At 48.1% G+C, this 19,823-nt stretch overlaps 1 pseudogene; it reads right to left on the reverse strand.

Moving 5' to 3' along the window:
* Positions 1-14,164: 14,164 nt before the first annotated feature.
* On the reverse strand, positions 14,165-15,552 carry LOC149345132 (uncharacterized; annotated as a pseudogene).
* Positions 15,553-19,823: the final 4,271 nt, after the last annotated feature.

The raw sequence follows: 19,823 nt of genomic DNA on the forward strand, positions 1-19,823 counted from the left end.
CTTTCCGAGGACCTCCACATCCTCTATGATGCCAAGCTGGGCGCACATTATGAAGTCTACTTCATTTTTAGTCTCACCATTGGGGCTCTTCCACGTCCACTTCGTGTTGGCTCGTTTGCGGAAGAAGGTATTCATGATCCGTAAATTATTTCTATCTGCGAACTCTACTAATAACTCTCCCCGGCTATTTCTATGAACTCTACTAATAACTCTCCCCTGCTATTCCTAGAACCTATGCCATAGTCACCTACCACCTTGTCTCCAGCTTTCTTCTTGCCTACCTTCGCATTGAAGTCGCCCATCAGTATAGTGTACTGTGATTTTACTTTGGTGATCGCCAATTCCACGTCTTCGTAGAAGGTTTCAACGATCTGGTCATCATGGCTCGATGTGGGCGCGTAGGTCTGAACCACCTTCAGCTTATACCTTTTATTAAGCCTAATTACGATAGCTTCCACCCTCTCGTTAATGCTATCAAACTCCCCTATGTTGCCAGCTATATCCTGATTGATGAGGAATCCCACGCCTAGTTCTCGTCTATCTGCTAATCCACGATAGCACAGTACGTGCCCGCCCTTTAGTACTGTATACGCCTCATCTGTCCTCCTAACCTCACTAAGCCCTATGACATCCCAATTAATACTAGCTAATCCCTCCAATAGCCCTGCTAAACTAGCCTCACTGGATCAGGTTCTTACGTTAAACGTTGCTAGGTTCAGTTTCCAATGGCCGCCTGTCCGGAGTCAATGATTCTTAGCACCGTCCGCTGCGTTACAGGTCTGACCGCCACCCCGACCAGCTGCTCCGCAGCCACGGGGGACTAAGGGCCTAGGGTTAATTGGGTTGTTCGTAGAAGGTTGCGGCCAAGTACTACACCAGGGTGGCCAAATCCTGCTCTGGTGTTGTTGTTGTGACTGAGAGAAGGGTGAAAAGGAAATTGCACGGGCCTGCCTACTGGCTCAAGCCGAGCCACCACCGCTGCCTCGTGCAGATAGAGGAGAGTCAAAGATCAGAGGAAAGAGAAAAAGGAAAGAAAAGACGCGCGTCGCAGCAACAACTGCGTCCGCCGGAACGGACGCTGCTCAATAAACAGATAAGCGGCCGAAGCCGCGCTCGCCGAAGCGTAACAGGGGTGGTATTCTCCCGGTGTTGCCTTTTGCGACATGTCGCATTCGCTCTTCGCTGATTGGCTCGAGCCGCGGTGACGGCGGCGTGACGACACGGACCCGCCTTCCTGCTACGTCATCGTGACGTCGCCCCAATTTACTACGCTTAGTCAAACAACGGAATGCGCTGAAGCGATTCGCGCGGGCGACGGGCTACCGTTAGCGTACGAACGCAATCGGCAGTTGCGGCTTTTGCGCCCTTAGCGTGAAAACATGGCGACGTCCTTTCAAGCGAGAGCCGCCCGCTTCAGCCAGTTCAGCAGTCCTTGCGATTCCGGTCGGCATGTTTACCGGCAACTACTGGTGTTGTTACTTTTCGCTATGACTTACCTTGCTTCGACGATAAAGTTTAAGCTGCAATTCAGCCTAGTTTTTTAGATACGCTCTCGATTCAGGAGCGCGCAAGCCTAATGGGACCTCCAGCTACACTGCTACCGTCTGCAACTGCCCGAAACGCAGCCGAAACCTAGCACAACCGTCCGGAACGAAAGAAAAATAGCTTTGGAGCTTTTTCGCGGTGTTTTATAGACTTAAATGAAGTAAAGCGAGTTTATATTAAATTTTCATATGTTTTTTTGGACATTAGACGTCATGTGATGGCAAATATTCTTTCTATAAAAGATACGAAACTACTGCTGCTAGTGAATCAGCAGTGGTAAATTGTCGCTTCTCGGAGTGAATGAATGCACCGCAGACGAAAGTGCCGGCGGCTTTTTCCGTTTCTTCGAGCATCTGTAAGCACTCTTTTAGGCCCCGCCCATATACGACATGTCGCAAAAGGCGACACCGGCAGAATACCACCCCAGATACTCTGCTCTGGTGAGGAAGTGTGTTGTCGGTTCTATGCACCGAGATCAGGCCGCACCTTCGCTCCTTCAGAGAGCCCGGCTGCAGTTGCGTGTGTTTGCCCAATACCTCCTAGAAAGACTTGTATTGGTTTGCCGCACTGCGCACCTGTGGCGCTACTGCCGCTGTGACGTCATACCTGCTGTAGATTGTTTTCTTTCTCTTAGTCGCGACAACATCAAAAACAAAAAAAATTATGGCTGAGGCTTAGCTAAGGTTAAGCCTAGTCAGATGCGAAGCATATTGGTGGCTAGGCTTGGTAATACATGGCTTTCCTTGGTTGCATACTTGGTCATTTTAATACAACCACTAGAAGCCTTCGTCGTGGGGGAAGACAACGGCATGGCTACAGCGGAACGCCGACTAACCCCGAGACGCGCGTTGGGTGGGCGCCTGGATTGCCACGGAAGCCGCGTCCGCCTGCCCGGTGGAGCGAGCGTTTCACCTACACCGAGTGTGAACGCGCGTTCGAAATGCGCGGGAATGCCGCTCGAGGACATTCCGGCGTCTGTGCGATGGCATCGTCACGACGACGTCACGGTGTCACGTGGCGTGACGGCTAGGGGTCCCACGGCGACGGCGCGAGGTGGAGGCTGCCTCTCTCATCCGATGTCACGTGGTGTGACGTCACGGTGTCACGTGGTGTGACGTCTAGGGGTCCCACGCCGACGGCGTGAGTGGTAGCTCTAGCAATATGCTTCGAAATTACGAGGAACTTTAGCGGCTAAAGTGGTGAAAGGCGAAAGCCTGAGTGCTGCATTCTGCCACGCGATTATTCATTGCACATTTTGTTGGTGCATTAATTAACTGCCAATTAATGACGCTTAAGCTTCGCCTTTAGGAGTGGAACGCGACAGCGTGTTGTAGCGCTGCCACGGAGTCCAAGGAACGCCACCACCTGTTCGGCGCGATGCGTTGCCCTTTGAACGCAACGCTTTTTGAGGAAAGGAAATGGGGCTGTAATTCTCTGTCATCTCGGTGGACACCTGAGCCGCACCGTACAGGAAGGGAGGAAGTGTGAGTGAAAGAAGAAAGAGGAGCCGTAATGAAGAAAATGAAAATTTTATTTGAGGAAAGGAAGTTGCGCAGTAACTGTCTCACAAATTTCGGTGGACACCCGTCAAAATTCGCGCGCGGTGACGTCACGACAATTTGGACCAATCTGAAACGCGGACAAATACGCCTTGCTTGTCGGTAAATTGGTTTTTGAAAAAAGGAAATGTATGTCTGTCATATCTCGGTGGACACCTAAACCTCGCCGTAACGGGAAGGGAGGAAGATGGGAGTAAACGAAGACACCGTATTCACTAGACGCACCTTTGTTCATTCGAAACCATCGAGCTGGCATGGCGGAGTGGTAGCGTGCTCGACTCGCACTCCGGAGACCGGGGTTCGATTCTCAAGCTCGGCAAATTTCTTACTCGGTTTTATTTATTTATCTGGTCTGACTAGAAAGGTTAATTAGACTAATTGGTTAAGTAAGCAATTAACTAAACTCAGTCAAACTTACTTGGAGCATCACTATACGATTCCTTTAATTGGTTGAATGGTTAGTAGCCAAAGTACAATTGGCCCCGTTTGAAATTCGCGCACTGTGACGTCAAGACCGTTTCGACCAATTGAAAAGCGTGACATTTCTGTCGACAGCTCCTGCTTACAACGATGAGGCATTAAAGGCTGCCGCCTTAACATATAAAATTACCGAAGACGCTTTGAGTCGTCGCGCAGCGGCGGCCGGTAGCGACGCGTGACTTGTAGACGCGGCGCACTGCGTTGCTTGAGTTGGAGGGCGCTGCGCTTTTGCTTTCGGAACCTACCAGGCTTAACCAACGCTAAGCCCCCTCCAATTTTTTAAGGCGAAAGTCTTTAATGGCTGATACTGTCGTGACTAAGACGTGTTAGCAAATTTGTCCGCGTTTCAGATTGGTCGAAATGGTCGTGACGGCACTGCGCGAGATTTTTGGCGGGTGTCCACCGAAATATGTGAGACAGTTACTGCGCAATTTCCTTCCTCAAATACAATTTTCGACTGGTGTCCACTGAGATATGTGAGACAATTACTGCGTAATTTCCTTTCTTCAAATACAATTTTCCTCTTCATTAGTGCCGCCTGTTTCCCTTCTTTCACTCCACTTCCTCCTTTCCTGTACGGTGCGGCTCAGTTGTGCACCGAGATAGAGAATTACAGCGCCATTTCCTTTCCTCAAAAAGCGTTGCGTTCAAAGGGCAACGCATCGCGCCGAACGGGTGGTGGCGTTCCGTTCCGTGCACTCCTTGGCAGCGGCAGACGACGAGAACGCCCTTCGCAAGTGCTCCTGCCTCGACGCCTCATTTCATCCGGAAAACCTCGACGTAGCAGAAAATGGAGCACTCCATCGCTTTCTACTGATCAAGCCAAATCCGTGGATAACCGCTTTACATCCGTAAGTCCAGATTTCGCCATTTTCTGCCCGTCTGAAAATCCAAGGCGGAGAACGCCGCGCTAAGCCTAGGCGGCGTCGGGCCGTCGGCCCGCAGGAACGCTGCTACAGCTCACGCCGCACCCGTGAGGCTCACCCTCTGGGGCAGAAGGCTCTTTGGAGGGATAGGGACTATTGTGCGCAGCCGCCTGCCCATCAGAAGCTCTGCAGGGCTTTTTCCCAGTGGCCCTGGGGTGTCCCTGTGCGCTAGAAGCGAAAGATAGAGGTCCTTAGCTTTTATAATCAGCCGTTTAACCCATAAGGGACCAAGAAAAATCTAACAGAGGGATTTTCTTCCCTTTTAGCACATAATACTCTCGTATAAAGAAAAAGAGATTGCTGAAATTTCTTCACGATTGCTTTATTCCTTCCAGAGGTTACAGAGGTGTACTTTTTAAAGTACACTGGGTCTTCCCCATAGCACATGTGGCTACTTCACTGCATTCCTGTTGGTGGCGTGAATTTTGTTATTATGTCTGCGATTTTTACGCAGGGTGATATAACACTTCTTGCAGGCCCTCATGAATATGTTCTGGCTATACTGGCACCGCAGTTATCGTACTTTGCACGGAAAGCTTTCTCCTTTTCAAAGAAGCATCAGATACGATTGAGCCAGAGTGTATGCGAACCGCTGGTTACTGCATGTCAAGGTGTAGATAATAATGAGTAACGTTCTTACCAAAGCAAAAATAGTCAGCAGGCTCGTCTCTAGCAATTTGGCAAATTGTTTAGGCTTTCACAATTGCAAAGTTGAGCTTTGGTGTCAACAACCACTATCACTTTTTGTCCCTGATGCTGATATACTGGCAGTAGATGGCTTGATGCGAAAGGTCAACACCTGCCATACCACTGTTGTAAAAGGAAAGGAGTTTTGGCTTTAAAAAAATCTGTTTTTTTTTGTGCTATAGGCAACCACCGCTCTACAAAACACGTAGGCTCACTGCTGTTATAGTTGCAAGCCATAGTTGCTATACTGTTGATCGTAGACTTCAATAAAGGCATGTAACCTATACTACTGAAGCAAGAATCGATGTTTCATGGCTGCTTCTATTTCATCGCTTTCTTTCGCCCGAGTGGACACTTCCTAAACCCATTTTGGCGAACGGTTCCTCTAGCCCTAAATTCCTCCCAGTGGAGCGTTACAAGAATGTCCTGAGAGGTAAAAAAATTACAAAAAAGATGAAATGGTCCCTAAGCGTTGAAATCACCTTAGGCGACGACAGGACAACACGCGCTTCCAAAAGTTTCATTTCTGAGCTCAAGTACTTTCTGCAGACGGTGTGAATGGCATAACAGTAACTGTATGCTCTGCAGAACCTTCAGTTCTTATAACCAAACTTTATTACAACCAATTAAAATCATACCAACATCATACTCAAGACCGCTAGTGGCAAGTACAGCAGCCTCCGAGGCCTTGCTGAGCAGACAGTGATTTTTTTTCCGAAAAATTGGAAGGAACCATAAGATCTATGAACTGGAATAAATAGGCGCCGTTCTGCAGACAGGAAGACCCAGTGTACTATAGAAAGTACAGCAGTATATAAATCATCACAGAGCAAAAAACGGCAAAGGTGCGGGACATTCAAAGCATCCCTTGTTTACTTTCGTCTTTCGTGCTGCTCTATACTTGAAACTAGCGTAATATGTACATAAATGCGGCCGTCAGAAAATTATAAGCACGCAACTACCGGTGCAGTTCGTGGAAAACAAACATCCTGAAGTTTCAGCACGGAAAGCTGACATACTGAGCAGAGGAAGTGCGCCAAATTAGTCAAGGGTGGTTGGCCAATCCCCTGTTGACAAAAGCATGCCCTACTTGAAAAGAAAATTCCAGTCTTTGGTGGTGAAATTATAAAAAATTAACTGTACTTTTAAAAGTACGCTGGGCGCTAATGGGTTAATTGTTTGGACCATCCTTTCTACCTCCCCATTTGCCTGGGGGTATCTGGGGTTTATTGTCATAGTGCAGAGGCCATAGTCGCGAGCAAACGACTGAAATTCGTACCGTACAACCGACCTTTGTTTTGGGGAGAGGATAGTGGCTCGATCGACTATCTCAAGCGCCGAAATATTTCCTGACATGTACGAGGGTTTTCGTCGCGACCGTTGTGCACGTGGCGGAGGAGTGTTTATTCTGGTCCATAAATGTGTCCCATGCGCTCAAATGGAATTCTCTGATAGTGAAACTGAATTGGTTGTTTGCAAAGTACGACTGCCGAACGGGAAAGCAATGGTTCTTGGGTCATTTTATAGGCCTCCTGGTCCTTCTGTAAAGTCGCTAGTTGGCTTATCTCATTTTGTTGAAACCATTAACACTGAATGCCTTGTTTTAGGGGGGGACTTTAACCTTCCGGACATTGACTGGTCAGCTGACGAACCAAGAGATACAGCTCGAGGGAATCTATACTTGTGGCGTTGGCCGTCTTAGTAACGAGAGCCGAGTCCGTGCTGCAGTCCCATGACCAAGAAAGACCAAGACGCTTTATTGAACGGAGACAGCGTATATATACATGAAATGACGTCACAAGACAGAATCCCAGACAATCCACAAAACCGAAACAAGAACTGAAACAAGTACAGAAAACACATGAACCATAATACAACATACTCCCTTTCTTGGGGGAAAAAGGATTCACAGATACATATAACAATTGACACACAAACAAGAAAACACACACTCTCTCTCCCTTGAAAAAAATTCACAACTGCATTGAAAATTGACAAACAAGAAAGCACTTATTTCACTTATTCACTTATTGCACTTATTCTAATTATTCTCTTATTCAATAACGCTTATTTTTCTTATTCCCAGGGGAAAAAAGATTTACAGCTACATCAAAAATGACACAAGCAAGAGAACACACTATCTATGCACACAAGAAATGTACATACAAACAAAAAAAAAACAACTCACTTTGTTACAAAGTTCTGGAGCCACAAAGGCTTCCGCACAGTCCTCTTTGGCCGCTGGGCGCGCTCCGGAAGAGGACCTTCAGACCGCAGGTCTGAAGAAAAGTCCCTAGATTCAATATCACCACACACTGAAGACACATCACAACATACGCACATCACAAAAGACACGTCACTGCACAAACCTGCCAGGATGTCACCTATTTGGGTACAAGGTAGGAACAGCGTCGAGCCTGAGGCACTTCTCCGGAAACAGGTGTGTGAGGGGACCCGATTCAAAGTGCAGCGAGCACACGAAGCTCCCCTCCTGCTCTGGCGGCATCCAGTCAAACAAATCATCGCGGTCAAGACATTGTCGCATAAAGTCAATCCACTTGTGACGATTGGGCTCACGCTCGGGTAAAGGATGCGAAACAGTGTTGTGGGATCGCTGCAGGGCACCCACGATGCAGCATGGAGCCAGTGGAGGCACTGAATACTTTCGCTCTGTAGGAGACAAGGTCCGATATGCGAAAGCTACCGTTTGGAGTCTATGTGGACCCAATTGCTGGAGGACTGCTCCCAGTCCTGCATCCGACGCATCGGTAGTCACAACAGTGGGCAAATAGGGATCAAACATCAGTGCATGGAGAAATTCCTCTGTATGTGGCAGTGGGAACACATCAGATACCACGGCCTTATTGACTTCACGCAAGTCAATACACAAGCGGATTTTTCCATTGGGTTTCTGGATAACCACGATTGGTGAAATCCATTCTGAAGCGTTTACTCTTTCAATAATATCTTGCTTCTCTAACCGTTCGAGTTCTTCAGAGACTTTGGAACGGATAGCAAGTGGTAACCGTCGTAGTTTGGCAACTACAGGTTGCACATTCGGACGCACTTTCACTTCATTCTGGAACCCTTTAGCCAGTCCCACTTCGTCAGGAAAGAGTTTCGGAAACTCAGTCGCTAATGCGGAGGGGATTTTCTCAACTGGATTCGTCACCTTCTGAAAACACTGCAAAGTTGCTCCCACAATAAATAAATTCAGAGCACGAATTGCATCCAAGCCAATAAGTGTAGTACCCTCAGAGAAAACATAGAAGAGAATAGGAACAGTTCTGTCATGATACTTGACTGGTGCAGTGAAACATCCTAGCACATTAATAGAACGCTTGGAATAATCCACAAGTGTTACACGAGGTTGTTCAAGTAGTTGAGTGGTTGAAAAATACCTTTAAAAAGTACTGTTATCAATAATGGAAACAGCAGACCCAGAATCAACTAGGAAAGACAAAGTGACGTCTGCCACTTGCAACTGGATATGAATGCCGGACCTTCGATCCTTATCAATAACGTAAACATTGCTGGCAAAGGGTTCTTCTGTGTAATGTTCACTCTGTGTTTCTGTGATCTCAAGTCCGTTAGACATGGACGCTGTTTGTTCAAGTTCCGAGACTTGACCATTGCTTGGTGATGATTGAACGCAAGAATGAGTAGGATCAAGTTGTGCCCTTTGGTTAAGACTTCGTTCGTCCAGCGTTCGGCTGTGCAACTGCGGTATCAGCTGATCGCGGAGCGGCGTTGCGGGAAAGCCTATCCTCGCTTGCTCTGTCACTTGGATCGTTTCTACAGGAAATTGTTCTTGCTGGCTTGTTTCTTCCTGTTCTTGCTGTATTTCCCGTACAGCTGAGCGCTGCCTACACATGGAAGCGAAGTGACCATCTTTTCCGCAGAAGAAGCATGTCTTGCCTTGAGCTGGGCAATTAGACGCTGCGGCACTGTGACGACTTGATCCGCAACGAAAACAAGACGACTGCCTTGAACGCTGATTTTGCGGTTGAAAATGCCTGGTATTAGGCTGTCTCATACGCTGTTGCGACATCGACGATGTTGTATTATTTTGCGGAGGATAACTCGGACGCGAGTACCGCGGACTGAACTTACTATGTTGACATTCTGCAGCCTGCGACGCAGGTGGTTGCTGAGAAAAGCTCGGCGCTTGTGATGAAAAACTAGGAGGAAATTGTCTGGGTGCCGGCCTCTGTGAGGACGCTGGGTGATTTGATGTTGCTTCCCTTAAGGGCTGGACAGGGGCCAAGAACTCTTGCGCCTCGCGAGTCACCTGTTCGTACTGCAACGCAATGCTAGACGCTGCGGAGAAAGCAACTCGGGATCCTTCCAGCAAAAGTTGTTCTCTAACCCTTTGGGAAGAGGCTCCTGTCACGAATCGGTCCCTCAGCATTTCTTCAGGAGCAGCATAATCACACAGTTGAAGCAATTCACGCAGAGCAGCTATGTACTCCGTGATGGACTCGCCCGGTAATTGCTGCCTGTTTTGAAATCTTTTCCGTTCCATCAGTAAATTGGAAGTACTGAATTCTTGTTGCAATAAGGCAACAGTTGACTTGTAGACGTCTTGCGTCTCACTTTCAACGCGAGCGTCTGTCGGCGAGTGAGCTAGCGTCTCACTTGTAGATGTGACGCGAGCGTCTGTCGATGAATGGGCTAGCGTCTCACTGTGAGATGCAGCGCGAGCGAAATAAATTCGCCTTCCTTCATTTCCGAGACTATATAAGAGGAGGGCTTTTTTGTTCTCGGCGGTCGCTGCCAACTCACCTGATACAGTGAGGTAAAGTTCAAAAGTTTGAATTCATTGAGTAAATGGAACTGGTGGACGACCAGGATGCTGAAGAAATGGGCCCGGTGCGCGAACGCCAGTGAAAGACGATAAAGCCATTTTGACAAACATTGGAAAGTGACTGATATGAGATACTGGAAGACGGAAAGCACGTGGCCTGTTAAACTTCCTTGTCTGCAGCGACAAAATTGAACTTTTTCGTGACGAGCTGTCGTTGTTGCGACCTAAGCTCCTTGCACACGCTACCTAGCGCAGAAGACGGATAACGCGGCAGATAATGCATGAATATTTCCTCTCTTGTAACCGGACCAAGGTTTTCTCTGTTTCCCTCGACGACGAGGCTTGACTAAACTTTACGCAACATGAGTCACGAAGACGAACGGTCACATTTGCGACTCGGCGCACAAACGCTCTTTGTTCCAAAGGATGAATGAACTTCTGAGAATGGACTTCTGAGAATATGCACAACGTCTGACGTACGGTAGCTCACATGTGCTACGGCCAACATGAAAATTTCTTGCCTGCCTTCTTGAAATTCTTCACGGCCGCCGCGGTGGCTCAGTGGTTATGGTGCTCGGCTGCTGACCCGAAGAACGCGGGTTCGATCCCGGCCGCGGCGGTTGAATTTCTTTGGAGGAGAAATTCTAGAGGCCCGTGTACTGCGCGATGTCAGTGCACGTTAAAGAACCCCAGGTGGTCGAAATTTCCGGAGCCCTCCACTACGGCGTCTCTCATAGCCTCAGTCGCTTTGGGACGTTAAAGCCCATAAACCAAACCAAACCAAATTCTTCACAGAATGAATATGTTTGTTGACTCACGGACTTTTCACGATGACTTCGGCCCAGGACAGCGTTCCAGCAGGCTGTGGCTCATCAGGCGACGACCTCGCTGGCGACGACCACGCTAGTCGACGAAGTTGAAGAAAACTGGAAGAAAACTTGTAATACCTTCGAAACATGACATTCTGTCGACGGGGCTTCTTTGTGCAGCTTACGTAGCAGATAATGGCAAGACGATTATTTCATAAGATGACGGATGTCATCGGATTACTGCAAGATACTGGGATTCCATGCCCCTATTCTGTTAGGCCTATCCCACCCTCGATCGCCAATGTGGTGTTGGCCGTCTTAGTAACGAGAGCCGAGTCCGTGCTGCTGTCCCATGACCAAGAAAGACCAAGACGCTTTATTGTGTGTGTTCTGTTGTTGTGACTGAGAGAAGGATGAAAAGGAAACTGCACGGGCCTGCCTACTGGCTCGAGCAAAGCCACCACCGCTGCCACGTGCAGATAGAGGAGAGTTAAAAGATCAGAGGAAAGAGAAAATGGAAAGAAAAGACGCGCGTCGCAGCAACAACTGCGTCCGCCGGAGCGGACGCTGCTCAAAAAATTGCTGAGGCTCAGCTTGGCTAAGCCTGGGGAATGCGAAGCATATTAGTGGCTAGGCTTGGTAATACATGGCTTTCCTTGGTTGAATACTTGATCATTTTAATACAACCACTAGAAGCCTTCGTCGTGGGGGAAGACAACGGCATGGCTACAGCGGAACACCGACTAACCCCGGACGCGCGTTGGGTGAGCGCCTGGATTGCCACGGAAGCCGCGTCTGCCTGCCCGGTGGAGCGAGCGTTTCACCTACACCGAGTGTGAACGCGCGTTCGAAATGCGCGGGAATGCGCAGGTGTGACGGCTAGGGGTCCCACGGCGACGGCGCGAGGTGGAGGCCGGATCTCTCATCCGATGTCACGTGGTGTGACGTCACGGTGTCACGTGGCGTGACGGCTAGGGGTCCCACGGCGACGGCGCGAGGTGGAGGCTGGCTCTCTCATCCGATGTCACGCGGTGTGACGTCACGGTGTCACGTGGGGGTCCCACGGCGACGGCGTGAGTGGTAGATCTAGCAATATGCTTCGCATAAAAACAGATAAGCGGCCGAAGCCGCGCTCGCCGAAGCGAGGACAGATACGCTTTATTGTTGTTGTTGTTGTAACTGAGAGAACGATGAAAAGGAAATTGCACGGGCCTGCTTACTGGCTACAGCCGAGCCACCACCGCTGCCACGTGGAGATAGAGGAGAGTTAGGAGATCAGAGAAAAGAAAAAAAGGAATGAAAAGACGCGCGTCGCAGCAAGAACTGCGTCCGCTGGAGCGGACGCTGCTCAAAAAACAGATAAGCGGCCGAAGCCGCGCTCGCCGAAGCGAGGAGAGCTCCAACGATTTATTCAACGGAGACAGCGTATATATATATACGCGTATATATATATATATATATATATATATATATATATATATATATATATATATATATATATATATATATATATATACATATATATATATACATATATATATATATATATATACATATATATATATATATATATATATATATATATACATAAAACGACGTCACAAGACAGAATCCAAGACTGACCCAAAAAACGCGAGTTCGATCCCGGCCGCGGCGGCTAGAATTTCTTTGGAGGAGAAATTCTAGAGGCCCGTGTACTGTGCGAAGTCAGTGCACGTTAAAGAACCCCAGGTGGTCGAAATTTCCGGAGCCCTCCACTACGGCGTCTCTCATAGCCTTAGCCGCTTTGGGACGTTAAACCCCATAAACTAAACCAAACCAGAATCCAAGACAATCCACAAAACCGAAACAAGAACTGAAACAAGTACAGAAAACACATGAACCACAATACAACAATACTCAACCTTTTTTGACATTTTAGATTCCAACACCTTTTGTCAGTATGTGCATGAGCCATCACGAACGGACGGAACTGGCCACGTACTCGACCTCTTGCTGTGTAACGTGCCTGATGTTGTATGCAATGTACAAGTATTGCCTGGTTTGAGCGACCACAATATTATTCTAGAAGATTTATTAGTTCACTGTGTGAAGGTTGCAAAACCACCGAGGCGAAAGATTTATGTCTACAGCAGGGCCTATTACGAGGCGATTAGCGCTGCTTTCGATTCGTTCTTTCCAACTTTTGATGAACTCGCGGATAACTTAAATGTCGAACAGCTATGGAATACTTTCAAACAGAAACTGTTTGAATTAGGTGAAGCTTTTATTCCATCAAGCATTTTATCAAGTAGGAGAGCTCGAGATAAACCTTGGTTTAACACCGAGTTACGTGGCCTTGTTCGCAGACAGCGACGAATGCATCGAAGATACAAGTCGTCTAATTCGCCAGAGTGTTTGGCCTTGCTGAAATGTTGAAATGTTTAGCCGTTATTTTTCATCTGTGTTTTTGCCACCTAGTTCACGTTCTTTCTGTTTTGCATTACCGCTTGAAATAGATTGCATGCCGGAAGTTACTTTTTGTGTTGACGGTGTGCGTAAATTATTGAAGGATTTGAACTAGGCTAAGGCTTGTGGCCCTGATGGCATTCCTGCTGCAATTTTAAGGAATTGTTCGGATATATTATGTTTGTATTTCACCCGGCTGTTCCAGAAGTCCCTTAATGAAACCGACTTGCCTTCTGATTGGAAGGTAGCCGTTGCCAAAAATGAGCTTATCATCCATCAGGATTATCACGCCTGGGATTACTTCAAGTATCTGCGACATTTTCTTCTGAAAGATCTCGGGTTCTGACGTTATTCCAAACGGCAGTCTTTGAAAACAATATCGCCCAACTGGCGTTATGAACGTAGTTAACAACTGGCTTTCGGACGACAACCTAATTTGAAAGAAGCCGGAGTTGGCGTCCAACTTCGAAAACACAGAGGCACCACATAAAAGGCCGAGGCTATCATCCACTGTCGGCATGACATAGGACTTGCGAAGTACATTTTTGTTTAATTGCGTCAAGTCAACGCAAGTACGAACCACTCCAGATTCTTTGAGTACTGGCACAATTCCTGCACACCATTCTGTTGGTTCATCTACTTTACGAATCACACCATCTCGCTCCATACGCTAGAGCTCCTGCTTAACTCGGTCACGCAAGGGTAAGGCTATGCGATGTGCAACATGAATTGCAAAAGGTATCGAGTTCGGCTTTAGTCTAATGTTGTGTTCTCCTTTTATCGCTCCTAGACCACAGAAAAGCTGTGGGTAGGAAGCTTCGACGGCTGTTGCGCTACTGACCGAGTCCGCGAATTTAATAACTTCCAGCGCCACAAGCGCTGGGAGACCCAAAAGTACGGAGCCTAATGGTGAGACCATGTACACGATTTGCTGGGCGGTGTTTTGTTTCCACTGGATAGTGGCATGAAACTTCCCAAAACATTCACTGGCTCATTCGACGGGCCTGTTAGGATTAGGTCGCACTTTTCTAGCCTTTTAGGCAAACCGGGAAATGTTGAGGGCACAACGGAACTTCTGCACCGGAATCTACTTTAGCGAACACCAGAGTGCAGTTAACGACGATCTGTACATACCGAGAATTAGAGTACTCCCCGTTCACCGCGCCAACGAAGTAAGCCCCCTTGTCCATATGGAGAGATGAAAGTTGTACCTCTTTTCTATCATGTGCAGCCTTTTCCGACATACAGCTGCAAAGTGTCCGGAACAACCGCAGTAGTTGCATTTCGCTGCTTTTGCCGGGCACGAGGCTCTAGGGTGCGCTCCTTGACAGCAGTTGGGGCATGACCCGGGGGTGTCTGGTCGGTAGGACTGGACTCTGGGGCGTGGACCTTGTATTCCAGGTGAACAGTTCTTTGACGAGCTGCCCGAGTGCTGTCCTGAAGAATACTTTCCGGGCTGCCCTTGCTTGCTGACCGCGTCGAGAATGCCGGTCGCCGCTACCAAGGGTTCGTCGTCGGTTTCTCGCAGCTGGTGCTGTCGTTGGACGGTCTCCTTTGAGCGCGCTTTTCCCAAAGCGCTGGCGAGAGTCAAATTCGCATTCATTTGAAGCGACTCAGAGAGCTTAGCATCCCTGAGGCCGACTGCGAACCTGTCGCGAATCATGCGTTGTTTTTCCTTGTAGTCGCATAGTCGCACCGGTCCGCCAGCGTGTGCAACGCGGTAACGAATTGGTCGACTGACTCTCCAGGTTCTTGAGTGCGACGGTGAAAGCACGCGCTCTCATAAACAAGGTTCCTTGCGCCGCCGAAGTGCTTGTCGAACTTCTTTTTGACGTCTTCGTATTGCTTCTGTTCTTCTTCGGGTAATGCAAAAGTAGAGAAGATTTCTCTTGCTTGCCTGCCCATCGTATAAAGTAGAGACAGGGCGTGCGCTTGTTCACTCCGCTCATTTAGGCCCGAGGCGAAGCGGTAGTCATCAAAGAGTCGGATCCAAGAAGGCCATTCGGACGTCCGGTCGAAGTCAAACCTTGGCGGAGCTGGAACCGCGAACATGCTGTGAAAGGGTTTGACTGCGTTGTCCTCTGACATGACGCTGGTTGACGAAGTTAAGGCAACGCCCCTCAAATGCCAGAGGATCCCACTTATGACACCATGTGGCATTATGGCCCTTGCCGGACGCAGAGCGCGGCCGGGCAGCGGGCAGGAAGGAACTGAGACTGGCCCCGATCCCGGCACAATAACAACAACCCTTTATTTCAGGCAAGCAGCATCTTTATATAGCAAGCACTCATGTGACAAGTGACGTCACGGACAGACAACGTTTCAGGCGTCCGATAACGCAGACACATGACACGCGGCACTGGCGCTATCAGCACACCTGCTCGGCTGCCACGACTTACAGGCCCAACAAGCCTTAGTCGGGCGCGCCCGGGCAGCGGCCACCGCCACTGGGGTCCCAAACTAGGGACCTCCACCTAGTATTTGTAAGGATCGGTCCCTTACAGGCTGATCCAAACATACCTCCTGTCCCTTCTAAATAAATGTTATCGCCACCACCACCACCTCCTGCATAAATCATAAGAAATTCCTGTTTGTCTTTATATTTGCATTAAAGTACCTAACCACCCTGCCACTCTGGCAGGTTGCAGTTAATGGTTGATCGGGGGAGTTCGCTTACCGCTGTCAGCGCTAGCGCAAACAGCCCACATCTCTCTCTCATCCCCCCAAGTACCTATACGCGCTTTTCAGGCGTCCTTGGAGGCAAGCCGTAACGTTATGCCACCAGTCGCGACCTTGCCCGTAATCATCCCTCCCATATCCCACCATGGCCCCTCGCCTACAAATTGAGGTATGGCAATGGAACTGCAGGGGGTTCTGCAACAAACGGGGAAACCCGCAGTTTCACATCCAAAACCTAGGTGGACAACCGGACTAGATAGCCCTTCAAGAAACTAGCGGCCGGGCGAAATTACTATGCTATAAAGCATTCATCCCCCCCCCCCCTCCAAACGCAGTGACGATGGCGGCGACCTCGTTCACCGCTACCTTTGTGCAACGCAACATTACGGCTATACAACACACTGTAGACAGTTCTAACAAACAATACACGTTACTAGAAATTGTGCAGAGGAAAAAGAGAGACGCCAATCTCTCTACTCTGAACTTACACAGTTCCCCAAAAGACAGAGTGTCAGGAATTCCAGACCTACTGCTTAAAGCCACGCGCCTGGCCGCCAGGACAAAACTTGTGGTAGGTGACTTTAACGCCACCATTCGGCTTGGGGCTATCGCAAAAACATCCCCAAGGGCACCAAGCTGTGGCAAACGATCCAAAACCTGGGCCTCACAATTCTTAACGGTCCCCAAGAAAACATGCGGATCGGAAACAGCGTTAGCGCAGATACCTCACCGGATCTCACACTCTCCGAAAACATTCGCGACGCCCGCTGGTTCAATACAAAACACGCTGGGAAGCGACCATTAAATAATATCCACGACATTTGACACGAAACTGCACAAACTCCACCCCATGTGCACTCGCATTACCGACTGGGATAGGTCCAGACGCTTAGGAGAGCAGACTGCCCCCGGCCCGATCAACAACCTAAGGGAGTGGATCGCTGCACTCAAAGAAGGGTCAGGGTTCGGGCTAGTGGGTAGTCAACATGAGGATCCATAGCGCACACAATTGAAGGGACGCCGCACAAGCGCTAAATTTCCACTGTACGATCTTTATTTGGCGCGGATATCCTCATAAAGATCACGTAATGTACAGGTATAGATGACTAACAACGATTATCTTGTCATGTTCATGACGTGTCAGGAATGAGGAAAAAAAAACACAATGCAAGCCACGAATCAGTGAGACGTTTCACACTATCGCCCGCTGCCTTGAATTTAAGAAAGCTAAGTCCTTTTTTGATAATGACACCGAAGTATCACTAACGCAATTTTCCAATCCCTCTTTTTCCATCGCCGCAGCTTCAATTATCTCCCTCGTTTTTTGGTCACTATTTTTTCCTACCACTGAACACTCCTTGAACTTAGGCGGGCACTTGTGACCATGGCAGTGACGAGAAAAATTACCTGGCCCCTCATCTCTAACGTTTATGTAGTGCTCGCTGAGTCGCTTATTCAGGCACCGGCTTGTCTGTCCAATATACAACTTGCCACATGAAAGTGGCAACCTGTAAGCAACGTTATCGGTGCAATTTACAAAGGGGTTCTGGTGTCGTACAGAGCAGACGTTCCTCTCCTGCTCATCGGGACATGTGTCCTTATACATGCGGGACAACTTTTCTGGGGCTGACATGCAAACTCTAACTCCAATTTTCTCTCCAATCTTTTTGAGGCCGTGGGATAGCCTGTGAATATACGGCATTACTTCAATTTTGTTGGGACCTTCCTTTTTATCTGTCAACCTTGTGCTTTTTCTTTGTCTGTGCATGCTTTCTGTTACTGCTACTACGAGTTACCTCGGGTAACCCGTTTCCTGAAGGCGGTCAATCTGATTACTGAAACTTGTTGTCATTAGGCATGTGCATGACTTATTTACTGCATTAGACAGGCATGTTTTTACTACTCCTATTTTAACCAACTTCGTATGTGCCGAGGTAAACGGTAAGAGAGCCTTATTCCCTCTAGGCTCATACATCCAGCAAACTTGACTCAATGGGGACTAGTTTTAATTCAAGAAACCGGATCGCACCCTCAACAGGAAGCTCGTGAGTAATTGACAGTGGCTCAAGGCACTTCGCAAAGGTAGATATTGTGCTTTCTGCTACCTGAAGAAAGCTTCCACTATTCTTCCGAAGAACAACGAAGTAATCATTTTTAAAACGGAACGTTTTTATCACCACTTCACTATCTAGTTTACTCTAGATCCTCCTATCTGCGCTCGCAAGAAACAAGTCACTAAGGGCAGGCGCTATGCATGAACCAATACACACTCCCTTTTTTTTGCAGGTAAACTTCCCCATTCCATTTAAGAAAGGCTGACGACAAGTATAATGACACTAAATTCAAGAAATCATCAACTGAAATACCGGCTTCATTTTGAAACAATACAGCGACAAATGTATGAATGCAGTCTTCAATGCATTCTAAAAGCTGCTAATGGGGCAGAGTCGTACAAGTTCTTTATACCTATTGAAAGAAATTCTAAATCTGCACCATGAAGGCTTCTCAGGTAGTCAACAACTTGGTCTGAGCTTCTAATTAAAAATGGGTCGTCAGGTTTCAACAGCTTTAGCTTAGTTTGCAAAAACAGGCCTACTTCCTTCTGCCACGAGTCACGTTCAGAGACGATGACCCTATAAGGCGCCTCTGGGTTGTGGGTCTTGACTGAGAAACAACATCTCAAGTGCATTTTTTTCCTGAATTCGTGATTGCGAGCATAAGCCTGGACAGATCCAGCTGCTTACACAACTTCTCCGCTTGTGCTTTTTCCTTTTTGCACTAACACGTGTTGGTGCCGATTAAACACTTAACTGCGTCATGGGCTTTCTTTCGATACAAATCTGTCGGAAGCACTGCAAAGCCTCCCTCCTTGTCTGACGGAAGAATACAGAAGCAATTGTCCTTCAAGTACCTTACTGTCTTTCTCACCGGAACACACGTGCTGGACGGCCTCCACATGTTTTGCAGATCTAGGCCTTCAACGTTACACCATTCCTTCTCTGCGGACGGGGCACGACTCGAGACTTGCTTGACGAAGGATCAGAGTTCCGGCGCTGATTTCTTCGGTGGCACCGCATACTTCGGTCCCAGCTGAACAGTTCACGGCACAGTCCGGAAGCTTGAGGTTGCCAAAAACGTGGACCCTTGAGCCTCGATCAGGTTTCCTGTCCCTCTTCAATGAGCGGAGCCTCCACAGGCTGGATTGCCACAGGTTCTCTTCGGTGCTGTCTGTCAGGCTGCAGTATTCTTTCCATTTCCGTCGCTTGACCCGTTGATGGAAAACCTGAGCATACAGGGCGTCCTTGTAAGGACGACCTTGTCTTTAGCACTCATAGGGTTCGGTTCCCACCGGCAGCATGTGGCATTTTTTTTTCTGCTTTTCTAATCAATTATCTTTGAGAGATAACATATTCAGTAAAATTCTTCATTGATCAATTCCACAAGGTACATAAATAAAAACCCCTGTGTTCCTTGCTTGGTTTCTGTGGCTCTTGGCTTCATAGGGTTCGGTTCCCACCGATGGCGTGTGGCAGGTTTTTCTTCTGCTTTTCTAATCAATTATCTTTAGCAATAACATATTCAGTAATATTCATTGATCAACTCCACAAAGTAAATAAATAAAAAATCCCCTGTGCCCCTTGCTTGGTTTCTGTGGCTCTTGGCCTCATATGTATATATATATGGACCATCAAAATGTTCTAACATTTAAGGTCCGCGAATTTAATTTCAGCCCACTGTATTTCACGCATGTCACTGTAGAATCTGCGGTAGTCCAATCAGTTTTCACACAACGCTTGTGCTGAAATTTTTTGTAGTGATAAGCTTCAAGTGCGTTTAGGGCAACTGATCGCAGTACTGTCGCGCCGCTTGTGCCTTCTAGCGG

Source organism: Amblyomma mixtum, chromosome 5 (assembly GCF_055824585.1).
Source record: "Amblyomma mixtum isolate Tamu chromosome 5, ASM5582458v1, whole genome shotgun sequence".
NCBI lineage: Eukaryota > Metazoa > Arthropoda > Arachnida > Ixodida > Ixodidae > Amblyomma > Amblyomma mixtum.